This window comes from Pseudorca crassidens, chromosome 2 (assembly GCF_039906515.1).
Source record: "Pseudorca crassidens isolate mPseCra1 chromosome 2, mPseCra1.hap1, whole genome shotgun sequence".
NCBI classification, from domain to species: Eukaryota; Metazoa; Chordata; class Mammalia; order Artiodactyla; family Delphinidae; genus Pseudorca; species Pseudorca crassidens.
Window position 1 is genome coordinate 183,835,302 of NC_090297.1, and position 22,457 is coordinate 183,857,758.

General features: G+C 42.4%; 1 long non-coding RNA gene across 5 annotated transcripts; it reads left to right on the top strand.

The window, feature by feature from the left end:
- Positions 1-215: 215 nt before the first annotated feature.
- On the top strand, positions 216-20,476 carry LOC137220163 (uncharacterized). 5 transcript variants are annotated; one of them, XR_010941506.1, is made up of 6 exons: positions 216-542; positions 1,083-1,203; positions 7,633-7,794; positions 13,492-13,622; positions 15,925-16,088; positions 17,870-20,476. It is a non-coding gene; the product is annotated as an uncharacterized lncRNA (long non-coding RNA). The 5 variants fall into 5 exon arrangements; XR_010941508.1 differs by lacking the exon at positions 7,633-7,794; XR_010941507.1 differs by lacking the exon at positions 1,083-1,203.
- The last annotated feature ends 1,981 nt before the right edge of the window (positions 20,477-22,457 follow it).

The window sequence follows — 22,457 nt, forward strand, 5'->3', positions numbered from 1 at the left end:
CCCGGCTTCCGGCTGGTTGTAAATCCCGGAGACTGGTTGAAGCGGGCGGGTTCCGTGGGGAGGGCGGATGTGGGGATCCTCCTGGAAAAATTCGCGTAATCTAGTGGGCGGAGCTGGAGGAAAAGAGTCAAGGCGCCGGGAAAGGGGCGGGGGCGGGGGCGGGGACGGGGGTGGGAGTGGGGGGGTCGGCAAGCTTGGAGGCGGGGGTGGGGGGGGTGTTGCGGGCAGTGGGTGAGGCCCCGTGGGCTTCGAACCCTGATCTGCTTCTAGCCGGCGAATAACTGGAATTAACGGAGCAGGTTTAGTGTGCACGTGAGATACTCTGGACCTTTCCACCCGCCCCACCCGACTGCGGGGATAGTCACACAGTCACGTGCCGGGTGGGTCCCGGGGGTCGCACTTCGCTGGAGCTGGTCCCCGAGCCGCTGGCAGTGAAGTGACGGGGAAAGCGCGGGACCGGAAGGAGGGACGCGGGGCTCCAGGACTTCCAGCGCTTTCAGGCTAATACTGGATGCACACGAAATCACATGTTGAGCAAATATGTAAGTTTTAAAGCACACTGAGAAAACGGAAGCCTGTGACTCCACATTATCCACGTGGAGCATATATACGGGCGCTTCCCGGGTTCTACCCCTTGCTTCTTCCCTCGACCACCCCTGTCCTGAACTTTGTCTCTCCTTGACATTCTTAGTCGTTTGATTATAGGTGGAGGCATTCCCAAAGGATATATTGTTTGACTTTTCTCTTTTTGAGCTTTATACAAATGATACACAGTCTTGTGGGATTTGCTTTTATCGTTGAACGTTTCTTTGATTCACCCAAGCTGTTAAGTGTAAGCAAGCTGTGTAACATTTATTTTCGCTGCTGTAACATTGCGTTTCTGTGAAGTCGTTTATGTCCAGTTGTTTATCCATTTTTCTGTGGACACTTGTCTCCAGTATTTTGTTATTATTGGAGGCAAACCGACCGTGAAGCTAATGAAATTGGAGTTTCAGGGCCCCTCCCATGGGTCTCTCCCATCGACCCGAAAAGAGGAGCCTTGGCAGTGTGTTCCCATGGTCATATGTTTGTAAAATCTACAGAAGGAAGACATTTAAACCGCGATGGAAGAGGGCCAGTTTCTCTTTACGTTCCTGCGCCCCCTCCTTCAGCCCTTTTCAGCTTGGGTGATACACGGCTGCAGGCATTTGGGGTTGAGCCAAGGTGGGTTGCATCAGGGATGCGTTTGAGTTCAGTGGAGAGTATGTGTGAGGTTTGCAGTCTTCAATGTCAGGCTCTTGCTTTTCGCCCCAGGGTAGGAAGGTGCATGAACAGATGGTCATATCAGAATAGGAATGTCCCACAACATCCAGCACCTGACCTATGTGTGTGTTGGGGCAGAAACCTAGTTTGAAATGTAGGGAGCTGGAAGCTGATCTGAAAAAACTCAGATGTGTAAAATTGTAAGTGGAGGATCCAGTTCTGACCTGGAAGTTCTCTCCTGTGAGGAACGTAGTCATGCTTCTATGTTTATAAATGCACTTTACATGTTTCCTTTAATGATGAGAATCACACAAAGTAAAATTTGTCAGATTCTCTGAGTTTGTAGGCCATAACCCTATAACAGAACTACAGTGAGTCTGTCTGGATGTGAAGACACATGTTTTCTACATCCCAAATATTAATAATAAAAAATGTTCAGTAAACTATGTTAGAAGAAGGGCAGTCTTCTCATTTTCTCTATGGAAAGTGATGTTGTGGAAATCATTGTCATATAAAGAGGGGATTAAGCCTATGCAGCCAAAAGAATGAAGGAAAAGGGTATAGAGGTGTGTGAGACAGTTAATTTTAAAATTAGTATGGTACTTTCCTGGGTTTTGTCACATTTGCAATTTGTTGTGATTTTTCTCCAATTACATAAGCTCATGCCTGACAAAACCTGAGCCTGCCTGGGTGATACTCACAAGGCTGGCAAGGGCCTTCCTGTGCACAGCTCTTGCACTCGTCTCAGTTGAACCCAGGAGTAACAGGACTGGATCAGAGGGATGGGGTATACAGCTTTACACGATGTTGCCAAAATGTTTTCAAAGTGCTGGTACCAATCTATACTGCCACCAGCACGGATCAGCCCTTTCCTGTTATTCCACATTCCTTCCAATCATTGTTTTGGTCAAACTTCTTAATTTTTGCTAGTCTACTGAGAGTAAATTGGTACAAGATTATGGTCTTAATTTGCATTCTCTAATTACTGATAATGTCGAACATTTTTTCATGTGCTGATTGTTCATTCATGTTTCTTTTCCTCTTCTAAGCATTTTTATTTTAAAAAAACATTCTGGATACCAATCTTCTGTCAATTGTATGTGTTGCAAATATTTTCTCCCTGTTTATAGCGTGTGTTTTCAAATATTTTTTTAAAATTTTGACTTCTGATTTTGAAAAAAAAATATCAAACTTACAGAAAAGTTTCAGGACTAATACAATGAACTCCTGTGTACCCTTCACATAGATTCACAGTTTGCTGTATTTGTGTGTAAGAGAGACAAGATATAAATTATTTTTGCTGAACCATTTGAGAGTAAGTTGCAGCATGCACCTCTGAAAACAATGATGTTTCCTTATGTTGGCACAGAACAATTTTCAAATGTAGATAATTTAGCACTGATATGATACGTCTAATATACAGTCCACATTGAAATTTCATCAGTTGTTCCAATAATGTCATTTAGACCAGGGGTCCCCAACCCCCGGGCCACACAGAAGGAGGTGAGCGGTGGGTGAGCGAGCGAAGCAGCATCTGCGCTCTCCATGGCTGACATTACCGCCTGAACCATATCTCTCCACTACCCCCCTCCAACCCCTGTACGTGGAAAAATTGTCTTGCACGAAACCGGTCCCTGGTGCCAAAAAGGTTGGGGACCAATGATTTAGAGCAATCCTCCGCACCCCCAGGCCAGGGTCCAGTCCAAGATCTTTTCACTTTCTTTATTTCTATACTATCTTTAGATAAATATTAAGTTTAGCGTAGTTAAATATGTCTATCCTTTCCTTTGTAATTAGCAAACTTTGATGTCTTAAAAAAATCCTGGTCTTGCCAGGGGTTGAGGGGAGGGAGGGATGGATGGGCAAAGCGCAGGGAATATTTAGGGCAGTGAAACTATTCTGTGTGACACTGTCAATGGGGTACACATGTCATTATACCTTTGTCCAAACCTGTGGAATGTACAACAAGTGGAGTGAACCCTAATGTGAACCGTGGACTCTGGGTGATGGTGATGCATGTCTGTAGGTTCGTTGAAGCAAACGTGCCATCTGGTGGGGGGGGTGCGTTGATAATGGCGGGGCTGGGCCTGTGTAGGGGCAGCAGGTAGACGGGGCATCTCTGTACCTTCTCAGTTTTGCTGTGAACCTAAAGCTGCTCTAGAAAATAAAGTCTATCAAATAGAAAAAAATATCCTTGTCCACCCTGCTATCTGAAAGGTATTTCTTCGAATTGGGGGGAAATTTTTAAAGTTTTGCCTTCTACATTTAAATCATTAATCCATAGGGAATTGGGTTTTGTCTGGTATGAAGTAGGGATCCATTTCCTTTCCTTTCCTGTTTTCCAGATAGCCAGGCAATTGTGCAAACACCCTATATTGACTAGAATCCTTTCTCCAGTGACCTGTGGTTACCATCTCTGGTCATATATCAAGGCCCCAAAGTCTGTTTCTGGACTCACTATTCTCTTCCTAGTTTTCTGTCCCTGTGCCAGTACCCTTCTGCCTGAATTACTATAGCTTTATACATTTTGCTGTCTGGTTGAGCAGGTTTGTTCAGGATTGGCTTGGCTATTCTTGGCCCTTTTTTCTTGCATATACATTTTAGGATCCACTTGTCAATTTCCACAAAAAAGTCCTGATGTGATTATGATTGGAAATGCATTAATTCTGTAGGTCAATTTGGGGGGAGAATTGAAATTCCTATAGTAAGATTTTGCTATATATCTCTAGTTATTTAGGTTTTCTTTAACGATTTCTATAGAATTTCTAATTTTCTCTAGAGATACTTGCTCATCTTTGGTCAGATTTATTCTACATTCATTACAGTTTATGTTATTATCATACATGTGTCTTAAACTTATGTTTTTGTTTTTAATAAGACTTTTTGGTGACTTTTATTTGTTTATTTTTTTATTTTTTTGGCTGCGTTGGGTCTTTGTTGCTGTGTGTGGGCTTTCTCTAGTTGTGACGAGTGGAGGCTACTCTTAGTTCTCATTGCAGTGGCTTCTCGTTGCAGAGCATGGGCTCTAGGTGTGCGGGGTTCAGTAGTAGTGGCACATGGACTCAGTAGTTGTGGCACGAAGTCCCTAGAGTGCAGGCTCAGTAGTTGTGGCGCATGGGCTTAGTTGCTCTGCAGCATGTGAGATCTTCCCGGACCAGGGATCAAACCCCTGTCCCCTGCATTGGCAGGCGGATTCTCAACCACTGCGCCACGAGGGAAGTCCTTAAACTTATGTTTTTGAATTATTTGCTGGTTTATAAAAATGAAATTGATTTTCACATATTGATATTTTAGCCACCTTGCTAAATGCTCTTCATATTTCCAATAATATGTAGATTATTTTTAGTTTTCTATTTAGAGGGTCACATCTTAAGTAATGACAGTTTTGTTTTTCCTTTCCTTTTCTTTCTCTTACCTTATCATGCTGGCTACCATCTCCAGCACGGGGTTGAATACATGTGATGATAGCAGACATTCTTGTCTAGTTCCTGGTTTTAAAATACTTTAATTCACACATTTCCTCATTAGGAATGACGTGTGTTGCAGGTTTTTCAAATACCCTTTATCGAGTTAAGGAAGTTCTGTTTCATTGTGAATTTGCTAAAAGTTTCACCATGAAAGAGTACTGGATTATATCAAATGCTTTTTTCCTCTCTTTTTTAATCTGTTGAGATCAGCAAAAGCATTTCCCCCTTATCTAGCAATATGAAGAATTATATTTATAATTTAAAGGTTTTTCAAATGTTAAACACCTTTGCATTCCTGAAATAAGCCTAATTTGTCCATAATATATTTTATATATCTGATATTTTATGTTAACATTTTGTTTAGGATTTTTAAGTTTATGTTTATAAGTAAAATTGATCTGTAATTTTCCTTTCTCACGCTATCCATGGTTTTACAGGCATCAAAGAATGAATTGGGGAATATTTCTTTTTTTTCCTCCATTATTCTGTGGAATAAATTATATAATATTGAAATGACCTGTCTGCTGAAAGTTTGGCAGAGCTCCCTATAAATTATCTGGGTGTCGAGTTTTTTTGTGTGGGTAGAAAGATTTTTACCTTTAGATTTATTGTTTTTCACAGTCATAGAACTATTCAGCCTTTCTTAAGGAATTCTTGGGTCAGTGTTGCTAAGTTATATGTGTTTTAATGTTCTTTTCAACTGTTTCATATTTACTTTCAGAAAGTTCTTCATTTTATCTTTTAAAAATGTATTTTATATATAATATTATGTCTCATTTTCATTAATACTGACTTGATCTTTCTCTCATTTTTTTTCTTAATCCATCTCACCAAAAGTTTGTCTCATTGTACATTTCCCAAGAATCAACTTTTGACCTTGTTGATCCTCTTTATTGCAAGTTTGTTTTCCGTTTCACTGCTTTATGTTTTTTCTCTCTCTACTACTGTCTTCAGATTATTCTATTTTTCAGTTAATGAGTTTAGCATATTCACCTTTAATCTTTCTATTTTTCTAATATAAGCATCTAAGGCTATAAGTTTTCCTCAAATACTGCTTTTTCTGCATCCCACAAGTTTTGATACATAGTATTTTTATTCAGTTCTCGTATATTAAAATGTCCATTGTTATTTCTTCTTTAAACCATGAGTTATTTAAGGACTTTTAATTTATTTATTTTTATTTTTGGCTGTGTTGGGTCTTCGTTTCTGTGCAAGGGCCTTCTCTAGTTGTGGCAAGCGGGGGCCACTCTTCATCGCGGTGCACGGGCCTCTCACTGTCGTGGCCTCTCTTGTTGCGGAGCACAGGCTCCAGACGCGCAGGCTCAGCAGCTGTGGCTCACGGGCCTAGTCGCTCCGCGGCGTGTGGGATCCCCCCAGACCAGGGCTTGAACCCGTGTCCCCTGCATTAGCAGGCGGACTCTCAACCACTGCGCATGACCAGTTGACTTATTAAGTACTTTTAGAGGCAGTGAACTTCTTACCTTACAGGGAAGCCCAGTTCTTCATTGGAGATCTCTGCTTAATTATAATTACCATTTAATTAGCCAACATTGTGCAAAGCATTTTACAAACATTATGTTTAATTCTCAGTACAATCTTATAAAGTAGGTATTTTATCCGAATTGCACTGATGAAGAAACAGGTAACATTCACAAGTGTTTCTTTTTTTTTTTTTTTTTTTTTGCAGTACACGGGCCTCTCACTGTTGTGGCCTCTCCCGTTGCGGAGCACAGGCTCCGGACGCGCAGGCTCAGCGGCCATGGCTCACGGGCCTAGCCGCTCTGCGGCACGTAGGATCTTCCCGGACCGGGGCACGAACCTGTGTCCCCTGCATCGGCAGGTGGACTCTCAACCACTGCGCCACCAGGGAAGCCCCCACAAGTGCTTCTTTACGTTGGGCCTAAAACCATGTCCCCTTAACTTTCAATCAAGGGACCTGGTTCTAACCATCGTTTCTAGCATTCCCAGCACTTTCTAATCCTTTGGAAACCTCAGAACTAGTTCAAGCTAATACGTGTTGCATAACCCTGCCCTGCCTGACGCTCATCAGTTTTCTCATAGAAGATTTGGACCCTTGTTGTATACATGCCTCTTCTTACTATGACTTTAAGAAAACTAGTCAGTCTTTTTCCTCTGTTTTTTCTTTTTCAAAAACTAGGCAATTTTTACATGTGGGGTGTTTCATTCTTAATATATAGCCTAGTGAGTTAAACTCATTTCTGCACGTGAGTTAGGCATGCTACATGAAGCCTACTATTAAACATCAAGCCCTTCATCTTTTGGCGTTAATAAGTCAACCTCAGAACCACTCAGGCCTCACATGTGGCTCTACCCCACCATATGCTCTTTAGTAATGAGCTCAGAGTCAGATTTCCTCCTAGGTCTCACCAGAGCACAGTCTAGTTAACCTAAGCTGCGACTCCTGCTTTCTGCACAAAACGTCTTCACCGACATGGTTTTCAGATGGTCTTTTAATTGTGGGACCACGGGAAGCCTTACCCATGGTAGTTCACGTGGGGATCACAGATGGCATGATGAATGCATTGTTCTTGTGCATTATGCTTTATGGCAGGGAGGGACAGGAAACTATCCAGGGTGACTCAGTTAGACAAGAGTTGTGGAATGCGTACATCCTGCATAACCATGCTAAGAGTTTGCCTTAGGCTGTGTCTTAGAACCGGAAATGCTGCAAGAATGTGAGCTGACCTGTATGTTATCCTCATGCCCTGTTCAGACATGTACAGAAATAATAATGCCTATCGTTCTTTGATTCCGGGGACCTTCAGTCTCACACCTATTCGTTTATAGCTACTCCTTTTTTTTTTTAAATTGGGGTATAGTTGATTTACAATGTTGTGTTAGTTTCAGGTGTACAGCAAAGTGATTCAGTTATAAATATATATATTACTCCTTATTCCTTTAGTATGGAGGCTTGGAAACCCGTATAACTTACGTCGAGGGGAAGACAGGAAAGCACAGGTTGATAGCATTTGGCTGCCATGGATACTTCTTTCACTTGTATCATCACAATGAATCAGACCACAACTTGGACTCAACTACTTTCTGCCGTCGGTGACTTTTCCCGGTAAACACTATGACAAAATCTTCAAGTTCTAAAAATTGATTTACTCATTCAAGGGATTTCTGGCATCTACCACATGGCGAGCGTAGGAATACAATGATGAACAAGAAAGCCATAGTCTCTGTCTTACAGTAGAGGTGGGGCGATAATTACACAGTAAGTGCTGCGACAGGGGACGTACAGAATGTCGGAGGAGTGTGTAGGATGGGAACACAAACCAGTCGTGGGGGAAAGGAGAAGGCCTTCCAGAGGAAATGACACCTAAGCTGAGATCTGAAAGGCCAAAGATAAATTGGGACAATTGACACAGGAAAAAGAGGAGGAGGGAAAGGCCCAAAGTGAGAGTACGGCACATGCAAGGAACTGAAAGAAGTTAGGGATCATCTGCTTAGGCCAGGTTATGCTGCAGTAACAAGTGACCCCCAGTCTCAGTGGCACACAACAACAACAGTGGTTTATTTCTCATTCATGCTGCAGTGTGGAGAAAAGATTGTTGGGCGTAAAACTGAGGGAGGAAGCTGAGGTAATAATTCAGGCTGGAGCAGACGGTGGCCTGAACGCAGGTAGAGGCCATGGGGATACAGAGGAGTGGACGGAATCAAGAGATGCATAAGAAGTAGAGTAACTAGCTCTCCCTGGTTGACTGGATGTGGAGGGTGAAAGAAAGGAACCATGGTTGTCACTCGAGTTGCTTTATTCTAACCACAGAGCAGAGCAGGAAGATTAAAGCTTTTATAGAGATGAATTTAATACAATAGCGTGATAAATATTTTATTGTTAATAATTTTAGAAACGTCTTCCTACTAATCTTGAACACATCACAGAGTTAATGATCTTGGTAATCATATTATTCCTTCTGCCCAAACTCCTGGCACAGATGTATTCACAGAACTACATAGTTCTTGGCAGTGAGGCTTCTGGGATGCCAAATTAGGAGGTGTCTAGTTAAAACTAGGGGTGTGTTAGAAATCTAAAACTTCATCCTAAAACTTGAACTTATGGGACTTCCCTGGCGGTCCAGTGGTTAAGACTTCGCTTTCCAATGCAGGGGGTGCGGGTTCTATCCCTGGTCAGGGAGCTAAGATCCCACATGCCCAGCGGCCAAAACATAAAACAGAAGCAATAGTGTAACAAATTCAATAAAGGATTTAAAAATGGTCCACATCAAAAAAAAAAAAAATCTTAAAAATACCCCTCGAACTTACAAAGTCATTGGATGGTTAGAAAAATAGACTGGTACTGACCGATTGTCAGGGAGGAAGAAATTTCCCTCTACCCTTCTAGGTTCTTCTGGATGGTCTAAGAATTAAATTGACATGAAACATTAACAGGAGAAAATCACGCAAAGTTTCATAACATGTCTTCATGGGAGAGATCCACAAAAACTGAGTAACTCCCCCAAACGGCCAAAACCCTCACCTTAAATACCGTCTTCAACTAAAGACAAAAGAGGAAGTTGCGAGTAGTGGTTTGGGACCTCAAAGGGGAGGAAGGCCATTTACATGGAGATGGAAAAGCAAATGCTTGGTGAGCGAGTGTTTGCTGAGCCAGCAGACACAATGGGACAGAGTGGACTCTGGTCTCCAGGCCCTGCCGACTTCCCCACCACACCGGCCCGGCCCGTATTCTTTGCAGAGATCTCTGGCGATAGCTCTATTTTGGGAACAGGCCCTCTATCGAAATTCTTTTAGGCAGCTGGGGGAAGGTCAGAGTTTCTCCCTGCGTCTTTTGGCCTTGATTGTTTTCAGCTCAAAATAATCCATATCCCAAAGAGACATTTTGGAGTGGAAATTTTGGTCCCCTACACTATAAAGTCTGCATATGTAGACCTTAGCGAAGGGAGGTACATACAGTTTTCATTAGATTAAACACTGCAAAGCTGGTATACTCTGAAGACATCGTACAAGAGCCATGCCCGTTGGAACACTTAGAAATCTGCCAGTGTGCGTCCATTTTCCAGAGGGAAAGATGCTGCATGGACTGTCCCTTTCAAGATTAGGCCTGTTTCTGGGACATTATATTCTCAAGAGATCTTTCTTTTTCTTTTTTAAATATTTATTTATTTTTTTGGCTGTGTTGAGTCTTCATTGCTGCGCGCGGGCTTTCTCTAGTTGCAGCGAGCAGGGCCTACTCTTGGTCGCGGTGCGCAGGCTTCTCATTGTGGCTTCTCTTGTTACGGAGCATGGACTCTAGGCGCGCGAGCTTCAGTAGTTTCAGCACGCAGGCTCAGTAGTTGTGGCACATGGGCTCTAGGGCGCACGGACTTAAGTACTTGCGGCATGTGGGCTCAGTAGTTGTGGCGCACAGGCTTGGTGGCTCCGCGGCATGTCGGATCTTCCCGGACCAGAGATCGAACCCGCGTCCCCTGCATTGGCAGGCAGGTTCTTAACCACTGGACCACCAGCTAAGTCCCCTCAAGAGATCTTAAGTTTTTCCAAGGCAACTCTAAATTTCTCAGCAGTGGACATATTGAGAGCGGCAATTCAGATATTCTTTTATCTGGCAATAATCTTCCTTCCTCCCAGCTTTCCCTGCCCTACTTTTCCTGCCGTGATCATTTTTCAACCACACTGGGACCACTAGTCTATTAATTTCTCTATTTTCTCCCAACATGTATGCCATCTTCTGTCTTCCTTTCCCATCGTATCCAACTTAGATTCTGTACTGGGGGGTTAACTTCAGCACACCTGCCACAAACCTTGGTGGTTTCGTTCAGTTACTTCATTTGAAATGTTCACTTTCAGTGACAGTTTACCTAGTGCAGCAAAACAAATCAGTACTTCATATAGGAGAAGAAAATAACATTAAACTGAGATATTTAAGACAGGGGGAAGAGTTGGTTATTTGACTTTAAGTCAAGCTATCAAAAACTATTAGTTTTGAGATGTCCCTCTTTGTGTAAGTCTACGATAAAATGTGAATTCAGAATTAGTCAAGATTTCACAACAGTAATCTCCGTCTATACTGAGGGACGCTTAAGCTCTTATATGTATCAAGGACTTAAAAATATTCTTACATAGCAATTCCCACTCTAGGTTTTTTCCTTATAAACTAATTACTGATACACATAAGGTATATTTTGGGTGTATTTTTTTATTACATCATTTGATGATAATGTTGTTGTGGGACCAGCCTAAGTATTCACCAAAAGGGAATTAAATTAATATTGTATATCTGTACAATGGAATAAAAGGCAGCCATTAAAAGTTATGTTGAATATTTAATGACATGAGAGGATGTTAGTGATTTCTTTTAAAAAAAAAGGTTAAAAACTGTATTTAGTATGATCCAATTATTTTGAAAAATATTAATAAATACCCAGAAAAAAAGAGGGAGGAGTTGTGGCAAATATTAATAGTAGACATTTAGATCAGTGGAATAAAATTGAAAGTCCAGAAATAAATCCTTACATTTATGGTCAACTGTTTTTCAATAAGGGTGCCAAGAAAATTCAATAGGGGAAAGAATAGTCTTTTCAGTAAATGGTGGTGGGACCAGATATCCACATGCAAAAAATGAAGGTGGGTCCCTGCCTCACACTATACACAAAAATTCACTCAAAATGGATAGACTCAAATGTAAGAGCTAAGATGTTAAAACTCCTAGAAGAAAACATAGGAGTGATCTTCATGACCTTGGGTTAGGCAAAACCTTAGATATGACACCAAAAGCACAAGGGACAAAAGAAAAAAATAGATCAGTTTAAAACTTTTGTGCTAGAAATGATATCAAGAAAGTGAAAAGACAGCTCACAGATTGGGAGAAATGATTTGTAATTCATATATCTGATAAGAGGCTTATATCCAGAGTACATAAAGAAGTCTGACCACCCAACAATAAAAAGAAAAGTAACCCAATTTTTAAAAGGGCAAACAGTTTGAATAGACATTTCTCCATAGAAGACATACAAATAGCCAATAAACATAAGAAAAAAACTCTCAACACCATTATTTATTAGGGAAATACAAATCAAAACCACAAGGAGATACCACTTCACACCAACTAGGATTGCTATTTAAAAGAGAAAAATGACAGACAATAAAAAGTGTTATATGGAGAAACTGGAACCTTCTTACATTGGTGACGGGAGTGTAAAGTGGTACACAACCATTCTGGAAAGCAGTCTAGCAGTTGCTCAAAATGTTAAGCATAGAGTCACCATGTAACCCAGAAATTCTCCTCCTACACTCCAAGAGACTCAAAAACAGGTGTTCAAACAAAAACTTGTACAGGAATATTCATAGCAGCATTATTCCCGACCATCAGAACCTGGAAACAATCCAATGTGCGTCATAAATGGATTTTTAAAAAGCGGCATATCCATACATTGGAATATTATTCAGCAATAAAACATTAAGTACCGATACATGCTACAATTTGCATGAATCTTGGAAACATTAAGCGAAGTGAAAGAGGTCAGTCACAAAAGACCACATATTGTGATTCCACTTATATGGAAGGTCCAGAATAAGCAAATTTACAGAGACAGGAAGCAGATCAGTGGTTGTCTAGGGCTGAGTAGGGGCCGCTGTGTGGTAGGGAAAAATGGGAAGTGATGGCTAATGGGTTTCTTTTTGGGGTAATGGAATGTTCTAAAATTATATTGTGGTGATGGTTGTACAACCCAGTACACATATTTTAAAATATTTAACTATACACTTAAAATGGGTGAATTGTACGGTATGTGAATCTCAAGAAAGCTTTCTAAAGTGTTAATAGCTCTTCCTGGAAGGTGAGCTTATGCTGGTTTTTATCGTTTTGTTCATCTGTATCCCCTGCAGTGAACAAGCGTTTCTAGTCGTAAGAAAAAAGAAAGTTATTCGTTTCAATGGTTTGTCTCAGCAAGGTAACTTCTTAGAATTAAGTATAGAAGTTCTTGGGTTTAAGACCATTCTTTTTTTTTTTTTTTTGCGGTACGCGGGCCTCTCACCGCTGTGGCCTCTCCCGTCGCGGAGCACAGGCTCCGGACGCGCAGGCTCAGCGGCCATGGCTCACGGGCCCAGCCGCTCCGCGGCATGTGGGATCTTCCCGGACCGGGGCACGAACCCGCGTCCCCTGCATCGGCAGGCAGACTCTCAACCACTGCGCCACCAGGGAAGCCCCAAGACCATTCTTAAGTTAAATCACTGTCTTCAGAGGCAAACTGCTCCATTCTCCCAAGCCATTCCTACATCTTCTAACTGTCCTCTACTGTAGAATAGAGGAACGTTTTGGGGTTTTTTTTTCCATCAAATAATGATATCTGGTGGGTGTTTCTACTTTTCTCGTCTTGTGTGGTGATTCATTCCAGGCTGCATGCCTTTCCATTTTTGACTTTTCATTGTTTGCTGCATCCCAAGAACCTCTGCACTTTAAAAATCTTAATTTGCAATGGTAATATATTCAGTGTGGTTTCACAAATTGGGTTTAATACTTTAATCCACTTTAGCACATCCTTCCCTTACCCCATGACGGGTTAGCATTTGGTGGTAATCCCTTCACAGTGATAAATACAAGCAACAGTGTTTTGCAAAAAAAAAAAAAAAAAAAAAAAACTTAAATTTCAATTTGACAGTATAATAATATACTGTGGGAATTAAAATGACTGTGTTAAAGTAGATTATAAATAGTCTGAAAGATTATATAAAAGTATTTTAAAGAATTGGAGATTTTCTCTTTATTATAGCCTATGTTAATATGTTGATTAATTCTTTTTTGCAGGTGGGTGGAGCAATCAGTATCAGATGATAACTGGGCTTAAGGAAAATAACTTTCAAGTCATACTTGCTTAAAAGAGATCTACTCAGTCAAAAGGCTACATTGCTTAAACAGTGAGAAAAATCCATGAATAGGTAATAATATCAAATTTCCTTCTTAGACATAGGCCATGAAATTAGAAATAACTACATTAAAAAGGGGGAGGGGGGACCAGACCACAAAATCTGCTATAATTCATACAAAAACACTTCCGAAAGTTAAAAGCAGTATAAAATAGAAATTATTATTATTATGTGAAGCAAGAAGATATATGTTCTTAAAGAGCATGAACATAAGCCTTTGCAAGAAATTTCAAGTTGAAGGTTTTTGCTTATGTTTTTGCATTTTTATCCTTGAAGTCAGTGTTCTGAGAAACAGCCGGAGTTCTGCAGAGGCGCCTGGAAATTGGGAATGTGGGTAGCAGCCTTCAGTTTTCTACCAACGGGTGATTTCATTTAAATACTTGGTCTGGAGCTTAAAAAAAAAGTGGAAAAAAGCTTGGAAACCAACGCTGGTTTTTCAGTGACCACTTACGTAAACGTTTACATCTTTGCAGTCGTGACCTGCCCCTGAATTCTAAGGTGGAAAAGGGAAAGCCCTTATATGGCGATGCAGGCAGACCCGCAGCTGGGCTAGAACCCGCTGTCAGAAGTGTTTGCTACATAACAGCCCAGATTTGTGTCAAAGAGCGGAGGATGCAGTTGTGTGTTTACCCCTTGGAGACTTTGCTTAAGCAAAAGACCAGAGGGTGGCGCGTCGGAGAAATGCTGTCAAGTACAATATACACGGTTCCACTCAGGATTATTATGTAATTCTTATTTTGGAGGAAAAAGAATCACACTGAGGCTTTATCAGAGCCCTTTGCTAAGATTGCCTGTCTCCTGTCTGCCTCACCTGCTGTAATTCCTTGAGGGTAGAGACCCTGAATTTTCCCCTTTTTGTCACCAACACCTCTGTAAGCCTTGGCACATCAAAAATATTTGAATGATTTACAAGGATGTAATAATCTACCAAGTTACCAACTAAACGATAAGAATTTATTTTCCAGTTTAAGGTAATTGGTGGCTCTCAGAGTAGAGAGAGCTGCTAACAGGAGCTGTTTGCAGATTCTCATTGGGTAAGATAACAACCAAAGGGAGTTCCTGGCCCCTAATATTCTCCACCTTAAACATTCTCGTTCCTACACCTAGAGTATCTCCTTTTTATTTATTTTTAAAATTTTATTTATTTATTTATTTTTGGCTGCGTTGGGTCTTCGTTGCTGTGCACGGGCTTTCTCTAGTTGTGGCGAGCGGGGGCTACTCTTCGTTGCCTCATTGGGGCTTCTCACTGTGGTGGCTTCTCTTGTTGCGGAACACGGGCTCTAGGCATGTGGGCTTCAGTAGTTGTGGCACGAGGGCTCAGTAGTTGTGGTTCGCGGGCTCTAGAGCGCAGGCTCAGTAGTTGTGGCCCACGAGCTTAGTTGCTCCGTGGCCTGCGGGGTCTTCCCGGAGCAGAGATTGAACCCGTGTCCCCTGCATTGGCAGGCAGATTCTTATCCACTGCACCACTAGGGAAGTCCCAGTATCTCCCTTTTATAAGAGTGGGTCATACAAAAGCTTGTACCACAAGCTTGGTTAGCTTGTTTCTCTGAAAGGTAATAGATTGAGATAAGTGTGCCACTTGGATTATTCCTAAAAAGCATTACAAATATTTCTGGATTAGGATTCAACTTTGAGAAATGTGAAGATGCTACATTTCCTAAATCAAATAAGATTTCCCTATGAATATGGCTGCTGCGACTTTACCTCACTTGCTTTCTGTAAATAGCCACGTATCAATTTGTATGTCTATAATTATAATTTTCATCTTGTGAGTAAAAATATCAGTATTTAGTTTACCTTTCAATTACTTTAAAAAAAAACCATATGCTATAATCTGAATGTTTGTGTCGTCCCAAAATTGATCTGTTGAAATCTTAACTCCCAACATGATAGTCTTAGGAGGTGAGACTTTGAGGAGATGATTAGGTCATAAAGGTGGAGCCCTCATGAGTGGGATTAGTGTTCTCATAAAAGAGACCCCACAGAGCTTCCTCGCCCCTTCCATCGCGTGAGGACACGGTGAGAAGGCACCGTCTATGAATGAGGAACTGGACCCTCGCCAGACACCGAATTGCTGGCACGGTGTTGACCTTGGACTTCCCAGCCTCCAGAATTATGAGAAATAAATTTTGTTTACAGAATGACAGTCTGTGGTACTTCGGTAGAGCATCTGGAACAGATTAAGACACCGTAGTAGCTTAAATATGTTATACGGTAGGATGTGGAATCGATTTCCTTTTACAACGTAAAAAATTGGAAAATGAATGTAATAAATCATTTTGCTTAGCCTTTCTTATGTTTATCTTTTATGTAGATAGATTTCATAATGACAAAAAAAAAAAGAAGAAAAGAAGGAACCATGAGTCACCCACAGAGGACGCCAGGGAACTGTGACATAATAAGAAATATGTGTTTGGTGTCTACATGGGCTTCCTGGCACAGAGCTCCTGAAACGCTTGGAATTTCTTGAGCGATCGGGTAAAATGAGGCCTCCTTGCTTATTTATAACCACACCTGAGTTTGTGTTAATGAGGTGACCTAGAAAAGACCCTAAGGATGGGACTGAGGGGAGGCTGGGTTGATTAGAGGGTCAGACCTTTCAGCCCCACCCACTGACCTCGGGGGAGGGGCGAGGGGCTGGAGATGGACTTAATCACCAATGGCCAATGATTTAATCGATGTCGCCTAAGAAATGAAGCCTCCGTAAAAACCCTACACAACAGGTTTTGGAGAGCATCTGGGCTGGTGAACACGTCAAAGTCCTGGGAGTGGTGGGCATGGATGCCCCACCCCTCCCCCCATACCTGTGCATCTTGTCCCTTTGGTTGTTCCTGAGTTGTGTCCTTTGTAATAAATGGGTGATAGTAAGTGCTTTCCCAACTTCTGTGAGCAAATGATCGAGCTGAGGTGAGGGTTGTGGGGATCTCCGATTTCTAGCTGGTCGGTCAGAAGTACAGGTACCCGGGATTTGCAACTAGCATCTCAAGGTGGGGATGGTCTTGAGGGACTGTGCCTCTAGCCCGTCTGCACTAACTTCGGGTAGTTAGTGTCAGAATTGCTTAATGGGACAGAGCATCCCACACATCTGGCCTCAGAAGTTTTGTGAGTAGAAGAAATAGTCATAGTTTTCTTTCAGGAACCAACCTATCATTCTAACAACTTATAAATAAAAAGAAAGAATCAAACACTTGTCTGGCCTTCCTGTACAAACTGTACCTGAGGGTAACCACTCGTTGATGAAATGGTTTCCCTTTGTAGAGAGATTCCAGCTAAGAAGCGAAGCAGGCCTCATTAGATCCAGAAATATCACAGGGCTGCAGCCTCCAGTGAAAGAGCGGGTGTAAGCAAGGTCACCAACGGCTGCTAAAAGCATTAGGTGAAAAAAGGACAGAACTTGACAGTGTTTATGAGTCAGCCTGGCAGGGCCTGAGCCCGCTGAACAATCCCAGCGTCACAGAAACAGACAGATATTCCGTGCTTCCCGATGGAAGCACGCAAAACCACTTACACAGTGTCCATGCCAAAGAAATTGAACCTAAATCTGATTGAGCCTCTAGATGTATGAATTACAGAAAATATAAGAGACAGAGGAGGCTTTTAAACAACGTCAGTGGCATGCAATTAGCAAGGTTCAGACTGTGGAAAAACTTACAGGAAAAAATGACAAATACATTTCCAGGAAAAGAAAGGAAGTGAGCCTGACTGAAACAGAGGAGGAACCCATGGCTTAGAAGAGACATAGAAACTGAATGTAACACGTGACCCTTATTTGGCTCTTAAACAAACTGGTCGTTAAGAAAGAAAAAAATTCAAGAGCTACCCAGAAGGCTTTCTCTACTAAAGGCAGAGACAGGGTCACAAACCCCACCCACTGTCTTTGCCTTTTCTTGGCTTAAATCCTGTAATTAAAGAGGTGTGCCTTTTAGTTCACCCTTCTTGTCCAGAGCTCACACCCTTTACAAGTCAGCACATTAAACCTCATCAGTCACAGACTCTCAGACTTTGCTGAGTTCATGAGCTTGTTTCCCAAGGGCGGGCGTCAGTGAAACATCTACAGCTCGAAGGTGATGATTTTTCTAAAAGCCACCGACTTCATGAGGATACTGAGCTCCCTGGTCTTTACACGTTTGATTCTTCAGAGTCGATTGCAAGTGATACGCTGGTCAAGGGGGTTGGAGCAGGCCTGGCGAAGATGGTGATGTTCTGATTTCTTGTGTGTTTTGTCTTTGGAATTTTTTTTTTTCTGTATGTCTTCATAGGAATGAACGAGAGTTCAGAAGACCAAATATTTCAAACCAACCAGTGAAGCCCTTTGGTGCGGTTTTGACTCCAAAGCAGCAAGACTGTCTCCTGGTCTCCCAGGGCCATACGCCACGGGCTCACTTTTCAAATTAAGGTGAAATCCAAGTGAAGGTGGAAAGGCAAGGTGTGAGGTCCTTCGACAGCATCCCTGGTAGGTGACCATCCACTCTCTATAAACACCTCCAATGGCAGGGAATCTCAGCCACATTCATGAAGCTTCACTGTTGCCTCACCAGGAACCAGTCTTCCCCATTTCCCAGGACAGCATTTCGAGTCTTAGAGACAGTGTTCTCATCCCCGCCCCGAGTCAGTGATTCCTACCTGGAGTCTCGGGAATGTGAGGGGACAGCCATCCTATTGGACAATACCAGCTCCTTGGAACAGCCAAGGTTAGCAGTTGGGGGCTTTTCCTTAGATGCCGTGATGCTCTGTTGAGGTTAGAAATTTATTTCAGTGGTTAGAAAACAAGAACATACACTAAAATCTTTAAAAATGGTTTTATTTTATTTTTTTAAAGATTTTTTGGTTTTGACATGGACCATTTTTAAAAGTCTTTATTGAATTTGTTACAATATTGCTTCTGTTTTATGTTTTGGTTTTTTGGCCACAAGGCATGTGGGAGCTTAGCTCCCCCAGTGCAGGGGATGTGGGATCGAACCCATAGCCCCTGCGTTGGAAGGCGAAGTCTTAACCACTGGACCACCAGGGAAGTCCCTAAAAGTGGTTTTAAAACCACTCTCTTAAGTTTTCTCTTCCCCAGGGTAAACATTGCTTGCTCTTTGAAATATTGGTAATACAGGTTTATATATTTTTTAAAATATAATAAATAATGAAGTATAAATTATATATAAGAAATTACATGTATATTATATTAAAATATATATGTATGTTATTAGAAAAGGGTAGCCTCACCCACACGCACTTTTAGGACAAGACCTAGCGACTGTACACATCACTTGTCGTCACATCTCATTGGCTGGAGCGTTGCCACGTGGCTGCACCTGCTGTCAGGGAGCTGGGGGAGGTAGTGTGTGTCTGGCAACCCAGGCGCCGGGGTAAAACTTGCCCTGCTCTGGAAGGAGGGAAGAGGCAGCGTGGGGGGCTCTTAGCATTTCTGCCACGATAACTCTAAATAGAATCTATGCGACCACATAGCATAATGACAGTGTGTCCTGGTTTTGTCACCAGGCCCAGCGGTGAGGCTGCGTAAGGCTCACGGGAGTGGAGACACACAGAACGGAGCCAGTATCCAGTTCAGGAATCATAGAATTTAGTGCACGTGGTGAGCACACAGCACAGCTTAGTAAGAGTAGGGAGAACACAGAAGGGGTACCGACCTCGCCAAGGAGAAGTCTGGGAGGAGGCAGCTCAGCGCCAGCAGGGTCCCTGGTTGGTGATGGTTTCAGGACGTCTGTGAGTGGGACTCGCCCTCGGCTGGGACAGGGCCTCGGGCAGCGCCTGGACATTCCACAGTGTCTGGTCGGGTCCTCCAGCCAAGAGCCTTCAGTGTCCGACTCTGGGGGGTCTGCCTGGAGGTGGGCAGGTGCTGCCCCAGGGCCTCTCGTCTCCAGCAGCTACTCTGTGCCGGCGAAGGTTTCCGTGATGTTACAAGGCAAGTCCTTAAATTCATTCTCTAAGTCTGTGAGTCTCTTCCTGTTTTGTAAACAAGTTCATTTGTAGCATCTTTCTTTTTAGATTCCGCATATCGATATCGTATATTGGTCTTACTAACACAACATTGTTAATCACCTATGCTTCAATATACAATAAAAATTAAACAAACAAACAAAAAACAAAGTCCTCATCTAAAGGAACGCTCTTAGCTCACCATACGGACGCACTCACAGCCCGGCACCCGACGCTTTGGAACAACCAGCTTGGCAGTTGACGCTGGCCGTTGGGACTCCACTTTGACTGCTGAACAAAGCTTGAATCCGAGGAGTTTCACACCAGACAAGCAGGGAGCACAGACTGCAGCGTAACCGTCCTAAACTGAGAGCTTCACTGAAATATTCAAATACAAGGAACGTGTGTGAAAGACGTTTGTTCTTGGCTGGCTAACACCCGTTCAGTCCACCTCCAGTCACAATTCCGGGTTTTGTTTGGGCATCTAGTCTTCCTCTCTGTCCATCTGGTTGAGGGGGAGTCTGGGGGTGACTTGTGACCTAGCCAAACCTCTCAGAACCCCACAGTCCCTAGACGAGCGTGACTGGGTCGGGATTGGCACGTGACTCATTCCAGCTACTAGAAAAGCAGGTTCCTTTAATTCTGCTGCCATCTTGCCATGTGGAGCATATGACAATGAAAGAACTTTTTTTTTAGCCCAGGATCCAGCCACGTTTCGCGTCTGCTCTCCACTGGGGCTTCTTAGCCACGAGATCCAGGAAATCCTCTTCTCCATCCCTGTTTTGTTTTTCTCCTTACACCAGTTTGTAGTGGGTTTTCTGTAACTTGCAATAGAAAAAAAATCCTAACTGATACATTTGAGATTATTCCTAACTCTCCTACATGGAAAATAACACAATAAACAATTAAAATAATTAAATAAGATAATTAAAAACCAAGTAAGATATCTGACTAGTTCATCTATTCGCATGAATGAACTGTTATATAGCAGAGATATACAAAGCGTCATTGTTCTGCACTGTGCAGCCAGAATCTGAAGCCCTAGCCTGATCACAGGCTGCAAGAATTCTTTGCCACACGTTGCTCGGTAACGAATATTACTGTAGATTTAAGAGCTTGAAAATTCCGTCATTATCAACAATTCAGCCTGAAATCTTTCTGGAACGACGTGGGAATATAAATAAGTTTAAAAGGCATCAAGCCGTTCCTTCCTCTTTCTAACAGCTTCTTTTCTAGGAAGTCAAACTCTCCTTTTACACAGACCTCTTGTTCTCACCCTGTGGTTCTTAAAAGACGCCAACAATACTTCTTCTTACCACTTACACTGAATAAATAATTCAGGGTAATATAATACCGAGTGGAACTTAGAACTGATAGACTTCTTCCAAGCCCTTTAAGATGTATCTTCAAAAGAAAACACTGAAGGACGCTTTTATGGATTCCTCTATTCTTCCTAATAAGGTCAAAATAATAACAACACTCATACTTCACATTGTCTGTTTGGCAAAGGCCCGTTTGACCGACAGGGTGGTGCTGGTAACAGGCACGTGAACCCTGCAAGGCTCCTGCCTTGTGCGAGATTAAGGGACGCGCGGGCAGAGGGGAATGCAAAGGTGTTCTGTCACATCTTCTCTAACGAACGACCGCATCAGAGTTACCTTAGAAACAAAGGGTTTATCTCATCTTAAAGATGGGCAGGGACTTCCCTGGTGGTATAGCAGTTAAGAACCCGCCTGCCAGTGCAGGGGACATGGGTTCAATCCCTGGTCCAGGAAGATCCTACATGCTGCGGAGCAACTAAGCCCGGGCGCCACAACTACTGAGCCTGCGCTCTATAGCCCGTGAGCCACAACTACTGAGGCCACGCACCACAACTACTGAATCCCTCACGCCTAGAGCCCATGCTTCCCAACAAGAGAAGCCACTGCGAAGAGAAGCCCTTGTACTGCAACGAAGAGTGGCCCCCGCTCACCGCAACTAGAGAAAGCCCGCGCGCAGCGACTAAGACCCAACGCAGCCAAAATAAATAAATAAATAAATAATTTTTTTAAAAAGATGGGCAAAGGAGGGAATTCCAGTCCTTTTCAGTAACCCATGTAGTTACGTAACAAGCCTCACAAGAAGTTAATCAACTATGTTTTATCCAAATCCGTTGGGTTGAAATTCCTTTGTCCTCAGTGGAATTAGAAAGCTACTGGCTGTCGTCAGTGTGAGCCCCCTTCGTGTATTTGAACCCTGTATTAAAAGCTCTGTTTTGTGCTGAACATCTTCTTTATGATTTCTTTTTTAAAAACCATTTTTAAATGGAAGTAGAGTTAATTTACAATGTTATGTTGGTTTCAGGTATCCAGCAAAGTGATTCTGTTTTATATATAGATGTATATATATAGTTTTTCAATTGTATATATTTTCAATTGTATATATACATAATAGTCTTTTTCAGATTCTTTTCCATTATAGGTTGTTATAAGATATTGAATATGGTTCCCTGTGCTATACAGTAGGTCCTTGTTGTCTATCTATTCTATATATACATGTTAATCCCAAACTCCTAATTTCTCTCCCCCACTGTGCTGAATATCTTTAACCTTTAACCCAGTCATTCTCAACTGGGGTGATTTTATCCCCAGGGGACATTTGGCAACGTGTGCAGCCTTTTTTGGTTGTCACAACTGGAGGGCAAATGCTACTGGCGTCTAGTGGGTAGAGGGCAGGGATGCTCTAAACACCCTACAATGTGCAGGGTGGTTCTACACACACACACACACACACACACACACACACGGACACACATGGACACACATGCACACAGCCCTCCAAACAATTATCCTCCAGTGTTAATAGTACCAAGGTTGATAAACTAGTTATCTTCTTAGTATATTCTTATTTTCCAGACCTTTAGTAATCATTTGAATTTTC